The sequence below is a fragment of the Panthera leo genome, chromosome A1 (genome assembly GCF_018350215.1).
Source record: "Panthera leo isolate Ple1 chromosome A1, P.leo_Ple1_pat1.1, whole genome shotgun sequence".
Classification (NCBI taxonomy): domain Eukaryota; kingdom Metazoa; phylum Chordata; class Mammalia; order Carnivora; family Felidae; genus Panthera; species Panthera leo.
The window spans coordinates 192,093,187-192,104,502 of record NC_056679.1 but is presented as its reverse complement, the minus strand read 5'-3'; positions in this window follow the sequence as shown (position 1 = coordinate 192,104,502).

The following is an 11,316-nucleotide window of genomic DNA, read 5'->3' as shown; positions in this document are numbered from 1 at the left end:
GGGAGCCCCTAGTTACCTCTTTATATCTGAGTTCCCTGTTCTGAGAGGGTGTGGAGTGCAAATGAGGGTGTTAAATGTGGCATGTCCTTAATGGTTTGTTTTCCCTTAAGTCAATGGTAGTAATTACCAGTGTTAATGGGGAAGAGAAAGCCCATGACTGAGTGAAATAATCAGATGTTTGTGTCCCTAAAACTGAGCTTAATACTTACCCCGCCCCTCTCTGCTTTCTTCTCTAATGTTTTCCTGCACTGTTTACAACCCCTCAGTGACCCCTCACAAGCTTCAGAACAAAGGTTAAACTCTTCACCTGGGCACAGAAAGACCTGCTTTTCGTTCTAGCATCTTCCCTTGTCACTACATCCTTTAACCATACCAAACTGGCTTTAGTTCTCTTGAACACTTGTGGCAGGTTATTTCATGTCTCTGGGCGGTTATAGTCTTACTAATATTATCAAATGCCTGCTGTGTGCCAGGCACTGTGCTGAATGTATTAGCCTGTGCCTCATACCAATCCTATCTTATCTCCATTTTATAAACGAGAACACTGAGGTTCAGAGACACTAAATAATTTGCCTAGAATCACACAGTAAGTGGCAGAGTCAGAATTTGAACACAGTTTTTTTTTTTTTAACTGATTTATTGAAGTATGATTGACATACAAAAAGCTACGGATATTTAATGGATACAACTTGATGAGTTTGGAGATATGTATACACCTGGGAAACTATTATTACTATCAGTGCCAAAAACTTATCCATCACCTTCAAAAATTTCCTCCTGCCCCTGGAACCCAGCTTTGACTCAGAGTTTGAATTCTTTTTTTTTTTTTTTTTATTGTGGTAAAGTAGATACAACAGAAAACTTCCCGTTTTAATATTTTTTTTAGTGTGTGCTTCTGTGGCATTAGGACCGTTTACATTGTACAGCTATCATCACCACCCATTTCCAGAACTTTTCATCTCCCCCACCCGAAACTCTGTACCCATTAAACATAAACTCCCCAGTTCTCCTTCCTCCCAGTCACTGGAAACCACCATTCTGCTTCTTATGAATTGGATCACTCTAACTTCATGTAGGTAGAATCAAACAACGGTTGTCTTTTTGTGATCTGCTCATGTAATTTAGCATCAAGTCTTCAATGTTCATCTATGCTATAGTATGTGTCAGAATTTCCTTCCTTTTGAAGGCTGAGTAATATCCCATTACGTGTATATATCACATTTTGTTTATCCCTTCACCCATCAATGGACGCTTGAGTTGTTTCCTTTGGCGATTGTGAGTATTGCCGCTGGGAACACAAGCGTACAAATATCTGTTTGAGTCCCTGCTTTCACTTCTCTTATTTATACAGAGGTTGAATTGCTGGATCATCTGGTAATTCTGTGTTTTGTGACATGCACAGGGTTGAAGATTGTAGGCCAAATTGTAGAATCCCCCTCAAGCTGGTTAGACTCAGGTTATGGTTTTGGCTGGAATGTCACAGATGCTGAGTTTTATCTCATCACACCCCAGGGCGTGGCACATGATGTCTGTTTGGCTACTGGTATTTTTAGCTTGGATCACTTATAATGCTGAGGCCTGCCGGGTGTCTCTATTGTAAAGTCTTTCTGTGATTAATAAGTACCTTGTGAGGAGATACTTTGAAACGACCTAAATCTCCCTTTTCCCACCAGCCTCTCACCCACTGGATTTTAGCATCCATGGGGATGTTTCTTGATGAATAAGTTATTCCTGTGATGGTACCAAACAGTGATTTTTCTAATGCCATCATCATTTCTTCTGCATTTATTCATTATCTCTCTGCTATAAAGAGCTTTCTCTTCTCATTTATTTATTCATCAATTTCTATCAGTATAGATTCATGGGTACTACTATACCCAATGGGTTATAAGCTGTTACAACCATGACTTATTTATTTCTTTTTAAATTTTATTTATTTATTTATTTATTTATTTATTTATTTAGAAAGACAGAGTGAGAGCATGGGACCAGGGGAGGGGGCCTAGGGAGAGAGTAAAAGAATTTTTTAAAAAATTTTTTAAATGTTTTATTTTATTTTTGAGAGATACAGAGACAGAGCGTGAGTGGGGGAGGGACAGAGACAGAGGGAGACACAGAATCCAAAGCAGGCTCCAGGCTCTGAGCTTGTCAGCTCAGAGTCCGATGCGGGGCTCGAACTCACGACCCGTGAGATCATGACCTGAGCCGGAGTCGGACGCTCAGCCGACTGAGCCACCCAGGCGCCCCCATTATTTATTTTAATGCTCAATATTTCTCAGATTTAGTCAGTGGAAGCCACTTCAAATTGGTTCTTGTGTCCTCTTGACATTTCTTCTTCATTGTTTGGGCATGTTCTCGCTTTCTGACACAAAGAGATGGTCCAGGTTTATCTTATGTTCCCCTCTGTGTTCGGTGATTTGAAGAGAGCATATTTATTTATAGAATAAATGTTTGGAATGCAAACAATGCTACCCAGGCTGTTTCATGTGCACCCCCTACTGTTTATCCTTGCGGGTTTCGAATTTCACCGCTGGTTTGTCACTGGATCCGTGAGGCCGTCACCTGCAACAGAAGATGTGTGCATTTTATAGCCCACTGAATGTTAGCTGTAAACCTGGCCCCCTGAGGCAACCCCAAAAGGAGCTAGCACTGATACGTGTGACAGGATTGTTTGGTTTCCTTCTCTCAGATACTCAAGGGCTTGCCAGCATGGGAGCTCTGTTTGGAGAGAAAACAGTTTTTACATATTTCTCCTTAACGGTAATAGAAACTATTGTTGTAAAGAGGCACTAGGTTTAGACTATGCCATATGGCACTGAGAGGCGTTCATCACTACAGCTTCCAGGGGCTGAACTCAAAATAGCCCATATTTCTGCATTGATGGAGAATTAGCTCTTGGCTGCCAGGAAACACCCATTGTAGCAGCTCTTCAGCCATGTAATTTAAAATAATTACTAATTAAATGAGAATAAAATAGAGTCCATAATAACAATAATAATCACTGTAGCATTGGTCATTAGCCAAGTTACTATTTGTTGGAGGGTCACCTGGGGGAAGATGGCTTGCCAAAGGGGGGAAGACCCGTGAGGGAGCCGTGGCTTTCTCGTGACTGCTGAGGTAAGGGATCGGGACTGCTCTGGGGGGAATCGATAACTACAGACCCAATTTTCCATTCCATCTAGGTCGCCCGTCTCACGTTGTTTCCAGGAATTCGCTAATACGGCAGGCAGCATGCCGTTGAAAACCAAAAAGCAGGAACAGCTGCGTGGCACTTGTCAACGAAATTATATCATCGCAGGAAACAACTCAAGCGATCATCCTGTCTTCGACAGGCGTCGCTCTTCTCCCCTTCTCGGGAGAAGCAGGGCCCTTTTGCGCCCGGGCCTTTGGGTGTGTGTGTCCGAGCCAAGCGGGTGTAAGTGAGTATATGGGTCAGCGTTAGGTACAGCAGGTTTTAGGTCACGGCGCAAGGGCTTGTCGGGCCATCTACGGAAGTGAAAGGTGGAGGCTGTCTGGGCGAGATGCAGGGTGTCTGGGGCTCACTGTGTGTGACTTCACAGAACATGCCTTCCTTTACTTCTTCATTCATCTGACCAATGAGTACCTACTAGGTGCCGGATAGCCTACTGAGTGCTGGGAATACTGATTAAGACACACCTGGGCGCTGCCCTCGGGGATCTGACGGCCCCCGGTCAGGGAGGAGTATACAAATCCAGACGTGTGAAAGTGCCACAGGGGCAAAGAAGAGAGCACACGAGAGGTGAGCAGGGGGCTCTTGAAGACGTGGCATCTGTGAAGAACTCTTGAGTATGCCGTTTATGTCGAGGCCCGAAGTCAAAGGAATGCTTGGCCAGGTGAACCACGAGGGAAGAATGTTCCCAGCCAAAGGGGTGCCGCGGGCAAGGGCCCTGCACTACGATGGAGCCTCATGAGTTTGGGAAGCTAGCGGAAGTGCATTGTGTAGGGAGAGGCACAGAGGTACTGAGTGAGGGAGACTGTGACACAAGGGAGGGGTCCCCTGGCTCCAGGGCTTCTGTAGGCTTGGGGAGGGGCCCAGATTTGGTTCTAAGTGCCGGGGGGGGGGGGCTGGGGGGGCAGCTTCAGAGCTGAGCAGCGGCAGGACGTGGTTTATGTCTGTAAAAGCTCAGTCTCGTTGCTGGTGGAGAGTGGCCTGGTGGGGACGGGGCCTGGGCTGGCCCAGAGCCCAGGTAGTAGGTCATTCAGATAAGAGAGGACAGTCCCCTAGGGGGATGGCAGGGCGTGGTAGGAAGTAGACCGACGGGGCATTCATTTAGGCAGTAGACTTGACCCGGGGTGGCCAGGACTTGAGGAGGTGCCAGGGCTGGTTCTCAGGTCTCGGGCTTGAGCAAACTGGATGAACGGATGTGCTGTGTGTCAGCAGGTTGCTATCTGAGGACAACTTTGAGGGTTAAAATATTCAGATTTTTTTTTTTTATGGTGGCAAAATACACTTAACGACCTTTGCCATCCTAGCCATTGTTACGTGTGCACTTCTGTGGCTCTCGTTCCCAGTGTGCCACCGCGATCGCTACCGTCCGTCTCCAGAACTCTTCCTTCTTCCTCACCTGGAACTGTACCCGTTGCTCATGGACTTCATGCCCCCCTCCGGCACCTCCTGGCCGTCAGCAGTCTAGTCTGTCTCTATGAATGCGACTGCCCCGGGAACCTCGTAGAATCGCACAAGGTTTGGCCTTTGGTGACTGGCTTATTTCACTCTGCGCGCTGTCTTCAAGGTTCACCCGTGCTGTGGCCTGTGTCAGAATTTTCCACCTCAGGCCGAATCATTCTGTTTCACGTATACACCGTATTTTATTTATTCATTCATCCATTGATGGATATTTGAGTTGCTTCCCCCTCTTGGCTGTTGTGAAGATGGCTGCCAAGGACGTGAGGGTAAAAATACCCGTTGGAGTCCCTGCTTTCATTTCTTTGGGTTCTCTACCCAGAAGTGGAATTGGTGGATCATATGGGAATTTTATATTTAACATATCGAGAAACCACCCAACTGTTCTCTGTAGGCTGTCCCATTTTACATTCCTACCCGCAGTGCACAAGGGTGCCAGTTTCTCCACAGCCTCGCCAGCACTTGTTATTTATTTACTTATTTATTTTTCAACTTTAAAAAAAAAGCTTATTTTGAGAGAGAGAGAGTGGGCATGAGTTGGGGAGGGGCAGAGAGAGAGAGAGAGAGAGGGAGAGGGAGAGAGAATCCCAAGCAGAATCCTGGCTATTGGCACAGATCCCATCACGGGGCTTGATCCTGCAAACCGGGAGATCATGACCTGAGCCGAGATCAAGAGTGGGACACTTAACCAACTGAGCCACCCAGGCTCCCCTATTTATTATTATTACTATTTTTTATTATTTTATTTTTTTGATAATCGTTATCCTAATGGGTATGAAGTGGCATCTCATTGTGGTAAGATGCTCAGATTTGTGGACGAGAGATATTCATGAGGCACTATCAAGTAAATGGTGAGCTGTACCAGGTGGGATTTCCATCGAGTGGTCTTCTGGCCCTTGGATCACTTCAAATTCTGCTGACCCTGCTGTGCAGCGGACTCTTGTGAACGCCTCGTTGTCGTGGAACTTCCGTGGTTGTCGTTACGGCATCCTATCTCTGCCAGTGTGCCTACTATTTGAGGATGGGAGCCTTTGGGCATTTGGATTCACTTCTGGTGAACAAATGACATTTTGTACCTGGTTCTCCCCTTTCTACTCCACATTGCAGCTCCTGTGGAAATTAACCAGGAATAACTAACTGTGAGCTATGGATAAAAGTGGTGGAAAGCTTCAGAAAGGGAATTTATCGCCATGGTCTTGGGAGGTACATCTAGCTGAAATCACACAGGTCTGATGATCTTTTAGAGTGAGTGGAAGGCATTTTTGTTTGCTTTTCTTTTTTTTTTTTTTGTAACAAAGAAAATTCAGCTTTAAAGTGTTTTTCAATTTCTCAGCTCCTTTCATTCTCTGATTTCTTCCTCTTAATGGGATAGCATAAACCAGTTTTCTGTCGTCTATTATTCATCAAAGCTGTCGATTTACCCTGAACAGAATGAAGGCAAGGATGTTATTAAAATAAAACAACTTCCAATTGAGCTGCTAATAAGTGCTGAAATGCATCCACATTTCTCCTATTGATTATATCCTGCCGACAGAGGCAAACACAAGCCATGTACCATACGCTGCCTGTGGAAATGAAAGATTTAATTAGATGAAAACCGAATGAGCTGGAAGATCTACTGCGCTCGGCCATCAAACAATTGTTATTCATAATTGGCTGTTTGAAATGTCCCTGCTTCTTGAGCCTTTTTCACTTAAAAAAATTCCCTACCACGCATTAAGATGAACATGGTCGTTAGTGAATTTTCCCCTGTGCATTTTACAAGCTCAAGGTTGTGGGCTAGAATGAGCCCTGTCAGGCCATTAATCAGGTGTAATAGAACGTCTTGAAATGGAGAATTAGCAGGCAAGAACAGGGAAATGGCATGTCTTCTCCATTTCAGGCCCGTCTTCAAATGCTGAAGGTGGGAAAAGAGGGGCTGGTGGGGAGGACGTAAGAAGAGGTCCATAAACCCAGAGAGTGGGATTCTTTAGAACTGGCTAGCTCTGTAAGTGTGTGCATGGAAAGTTTAATGTCTGGTAAATGCACTGATGTTTAGTGACATGAGTGTATTAAAAAGTTGGTATTCACTTTGCCGAGGATGTTTCAGGCACCCATCAAGTGGCCTGCTTTTTAAGACAGCTGGGAGGAGAAAAATGGACGGAAATCGTTGTCTGTGGTAGCCATATGGCAGTTAGCCTATTCAGCTTTTCCTTCTTGGACCCCTGAGGCTTTGGTTTCCTCCTTTGCACAATGGGGATATGAGTTACACCTATTTCATCGATTTGTTGTGGGGATTAAGTGTTGTGGGGATTAATGTGGGCATCGCTTTTAGCACTGTTACTGGGCACACGGGTGTATGCTAAATGAATGTCAGCTATTTGCAAAAAGAATTCACCTTCCATGTCTTCAAGACCCTGAAGGAAAGATATCACCTCTTCTGTTCTATTTCCCGCAGCATCTTCCTCAGTGCTGAACACCTGCTGTCAGGGAAAACGTTCATCTGAAATAAAAGAAGTGTCAATCTCTCAATCTTTTTTTTTTTTTAAGTTTATTTATTTTGAGAGAGAGAGAGAGAGAGAGAGAGAGAATATGCAAGAGTGGGGGAAGGGCAGAGAGGGAAGGAGAGAGAGAGAATCCCAAGCAGGCTCTGCACTGACTCTGGACTGACTCACTTATGCGGAGCTCAAATTCATGAACTAGGAGATCATGACCTGAGCCGAAACCAAGAGTCAGATGCTTAACTGACTGATCCACCCAGTCACCTCAATCTCTCAGTCTTGAGGTTCTTATAGACTTGGGTGGGAGTTGATAATCGTTCAACAAATATGTATTTAATATCTTAAATAATTTTGATTTTTTTAAAGTTTGTTTATTTTTGAGAGAGAGAGAGAGAGTGAGCACGTGCCTGCCAGGGCAGGCAGAGAGAGAGGGAGAAAGGGAATCCCCAGCAGGCTTGGGGCTGTCAGCGCAGAGCCCCACACGAGGCTCAGTCTCACAAACCGAGAGATCACGACCTGAGCCGAAATCAAGAGTCGGACGCTTCACCAGCTGAGCCACCCGGGCGCCCCAACATCTTAAATCATTTTAAAAATAATATTTTGTTTTTCTGATGACAAAAGGAATAACAGCTGCTCCTTGACAGAGGCAGTGAGGGTCATGGTCGAGAGGGCAGGGAGCGGAGCCAGATTGTCTGCTCCCCCGGCCACCCTGTGAAGATTCGATGGGTTAAGACCCCACCAGACACTCGCAACAGGGTCCGGCACATAATACGTGTTCAGTAAGCTCCAACTGGTATTTAATGAAATATAGTAAAAACCAACTACGGATCACGTATCCTCATGATCCCGAGATAATGGCCAATAAATACTTACTGAAAGTGTGCTCTGTGATTAGTACAGTGCTACGGGGCCTGATTCTTTGTGTCGTGTTGCACTGAGTTTATGCTACAGTAGAATCTCAGGCTGGATATTTTTTCTTTAATCTCTGGCCCCCTGTAGTCACCACTTCTGTACAGAAATGCCGCGGTGTGTTAGTTCTTGTTTCTCAAGTGTAATTTGGAGTCAAGTGCACCAGATAAACAATGTCAGTGAGAATATCTCTTGCAGACACTGACGGGACTTATCCGTCTAGGAACAAAGAGATAACGGATGCATAAATGTTTAATTTTTCTTTGCATGTTAATGTAACCACTGAACTCTCTTGGTCCCCGAGCAAATTAATCATCACAAAATGAGAGTAAATACACGATCTGTATTGAGCTGTTGTCTGTTGGATCAGCCACCCCTCGGCGCGGGTATCATGGAAGAGGTGGGTCTCTGCAGCGGAGCTGTGTGAACGGCTGTGACAGATCTAAGCACATTAGGATGCTCCTTGGAAAGCTCGGGGCCCTGATCTTCTAGCTTGAGGTTGGTTCTTGGCATGTTTGGGGAGTGATGGTTCCCTCTCCTTTGTGGAGGAGGGCCACCGCTCGACTCTGAAGTCCCGACATTAAGCTAGCTTCTTCAATCCCTAGCTGTGTGATTGTTCTAAGTCACAGCCTCTCTGAGCTTTATTTGCTTCATGCGCAAAATAAAGTTGTGGCTAAAAACTGTATGTATATTCTTTTTGTTTTTAATTGTAGTAAAATACCCAGAACATAAAATTTACCATCTTGCCTACTTTTAAATGCGCAGTTCAGGAGGCGACTAAACCATGTTTGGCTCCAATGATAATGCTACCAATATTGCCACCACATGCCCAGTAGAACTGTCGTGTGGAGCAAATTAACAAAAGGAGGTGAAGGTGCTTTCTCAAGGAGGCAAGGCTTTGCAGGCCTCAGTTTCTCCTGTCCACGTGGCCCCATCCCCTCTCTGGGCTCTGTTTCCCCACCAGGGGCTTGGAGCTCAGATTCCTTTAGTGCTGACGTTCTGCCGATCTGCCCAGCAGAGGGTCCCAAGTAAACCAGGAGGCAAGCCTTCTGCTAAAAGGCTGCGTTTTCTCTGGTGAGGCGTCAGCAACATAATGCCCACGGAGGTTTCATCACTTTTCTGGTCACCCTTTGCAAGGAAGCGATTGGTAAAATCTGACTCGTCAGTGACACTGATATATCTATGCCTGGGTCTGCATCCATATCTGTAGCTCTATCTATACCCATAGCTATCTTTATTAGTTCATTAAAAGATGTTTATCTAGCAACGCCTCATTGCCAGGCACCCTTTGAGGCGCTGGGGATGCAGCCATGAACGAGAGGCAGCTCACCTGGCTTCACAGAGCTTGCCTTTCAGTGGGCAAGGCAGACAGTAAACCAGTATAACAAGTTAGAAATGATAGATGCTGGATGGCGGACACCCAGGACTCCAAGATGGCGTCATCCATACCAGGGAAGGAGAAGAAGCTTGTGGATGTGAAGCTAGGAGAGCTGCCACGCTGGATGCTGAGGCGGGATTTCACCCCTAAAGGCATTGCTGAGCGTTTCAAAGTTCGTCAGTGTGACGAAAGGGGGCGTCGCTGGGATTCCTATGGTGCAGGCAGTTTATGTGCTTTTCAACTACTGTCATGGTTACAAGGAACACAAACGTGAGGGGTGACGCAAGTACCACTGAAGGGGGCCCGAGGTGGAGGCACATTCGGCATTCCTAACCGTGACCTTTGCCTGGCACCCTTGAATCCTTTCGTATCCTGATTCAGAATTAACCTCCAATAAAAGATAACTGGTACTTGGGAAACAAGAAAGAAGAAGTGATAGGTGCTGAGAGAAAAACAATGCCAGGCCCGGAGCTGGAGGGTGGCAGGGGCTTCTCTTTAGAAGGACTGGTCAGGGAAGGGCTCCTCAGAGGGGACACTGAATGAAGGGAGTCCTGAATGAAGGAGCAGGCCTGAATGAAGGAGAGGACCAGCCATGGGAAGGTGTGGGGAAGTGTGCTCCAGGTGGGGGTGGAGGGAAGAACTTCCCAGAGGCCACAGAGGCTCCTCCCTGCCTGGGGCCAGTGACCGAGGCTGAGCCAGGGTAGCCCCAGTGCAGAAGGACTTTGGGTTCCTTCTCTTCTCCCTGGGTTTCCATAGATGACAGTATTTCTTTTTTATTAAAAAATTTTCCAAAAAATATTTATTTTTGAGAGAGAGAGAGAGACACAGAGTGCAAGCAGGGGAGGGGCAGAGAGAGAGAGGGAGACACAGAATTGGAAGCAGGCTCCAGGGTCTGAGCTGTTAGCACAGAGCCCGATGCAGGACTCAAACTCACGAACTATGAGATCACAACTTGAGCCTAAGTCGGACGCTTAACCAACTGAGCCACCTAGGCACCCCATAGATGACAGTATTTCAAGAGCATTTCCAGGCAGCTGGGAATCAATGTTGGGGGAACAGAAGACCTTCTTGGTCCCTTTGGTTAATTTGGCCAAATTAACCAAAGGGACCAAGAAGGTCTTCTGTTCCCCCAACATTGATTTGAGCCCCTCTCCTCGGAGGCCATCAGGGCACCCAGCCTCTGCTGGCAGCCGAGTTCCCACGGCCCCACCCCGGTGCTTGGAAACAACGACGGCTTCAGGAGTGCCAAAGAAGGACAAAGATGCCAATGTCCTTCAAACCAGAGCTGTGAAATTTGGTAATGAGGGGCAACTCTGTTAGTGAGGATATGAGAAATGCACATTTATTAAGGCTTTCTGAGATAATTTTGCACAATTTATAATTTGGCATTTGTTCAGATACTGGTTCAGCTGCTTTAGTGGTGAAGAAGCTAACAGAGGCTTAATAAGGTAGAAGGTAGTTTTCCTTTCATGTACAAGTCCAAGCCAGGAGGCAGGCCTGGAAAGTAGAATGGCCCTGTTCCATCACATGTGCCCCGGCCCGGGGGCTCCTTCCATTCTCTGCTTCGCCACATCCTTGAATGCTGTGCTGGTCCACTGAGTCACAGGTGACTCACACTGCCCCTTATGATGGTGTTGAAGCCGGCAGGAAGGGGAGTGGTAAGTGAGGACATGTCCTTAGTTTTAAGGCTGTGACCTTGGAGTTGTAGACATTACTTTCTTTAAGGTTTAACAGAAGTAAAACGAATGAACCACTGAAGTAGTGTTTCGTAAAAGTTTACTGTGCACCCACCAAAAAGATAGTTTCCAAACCAGGAGCCCTTAAACCAAAACGTGGACTGAAACTCAGACGTATGTTGTTAGGAAGCAACTTGTATAGAGTGGAGGCAGTGACAGTTCTGTGTT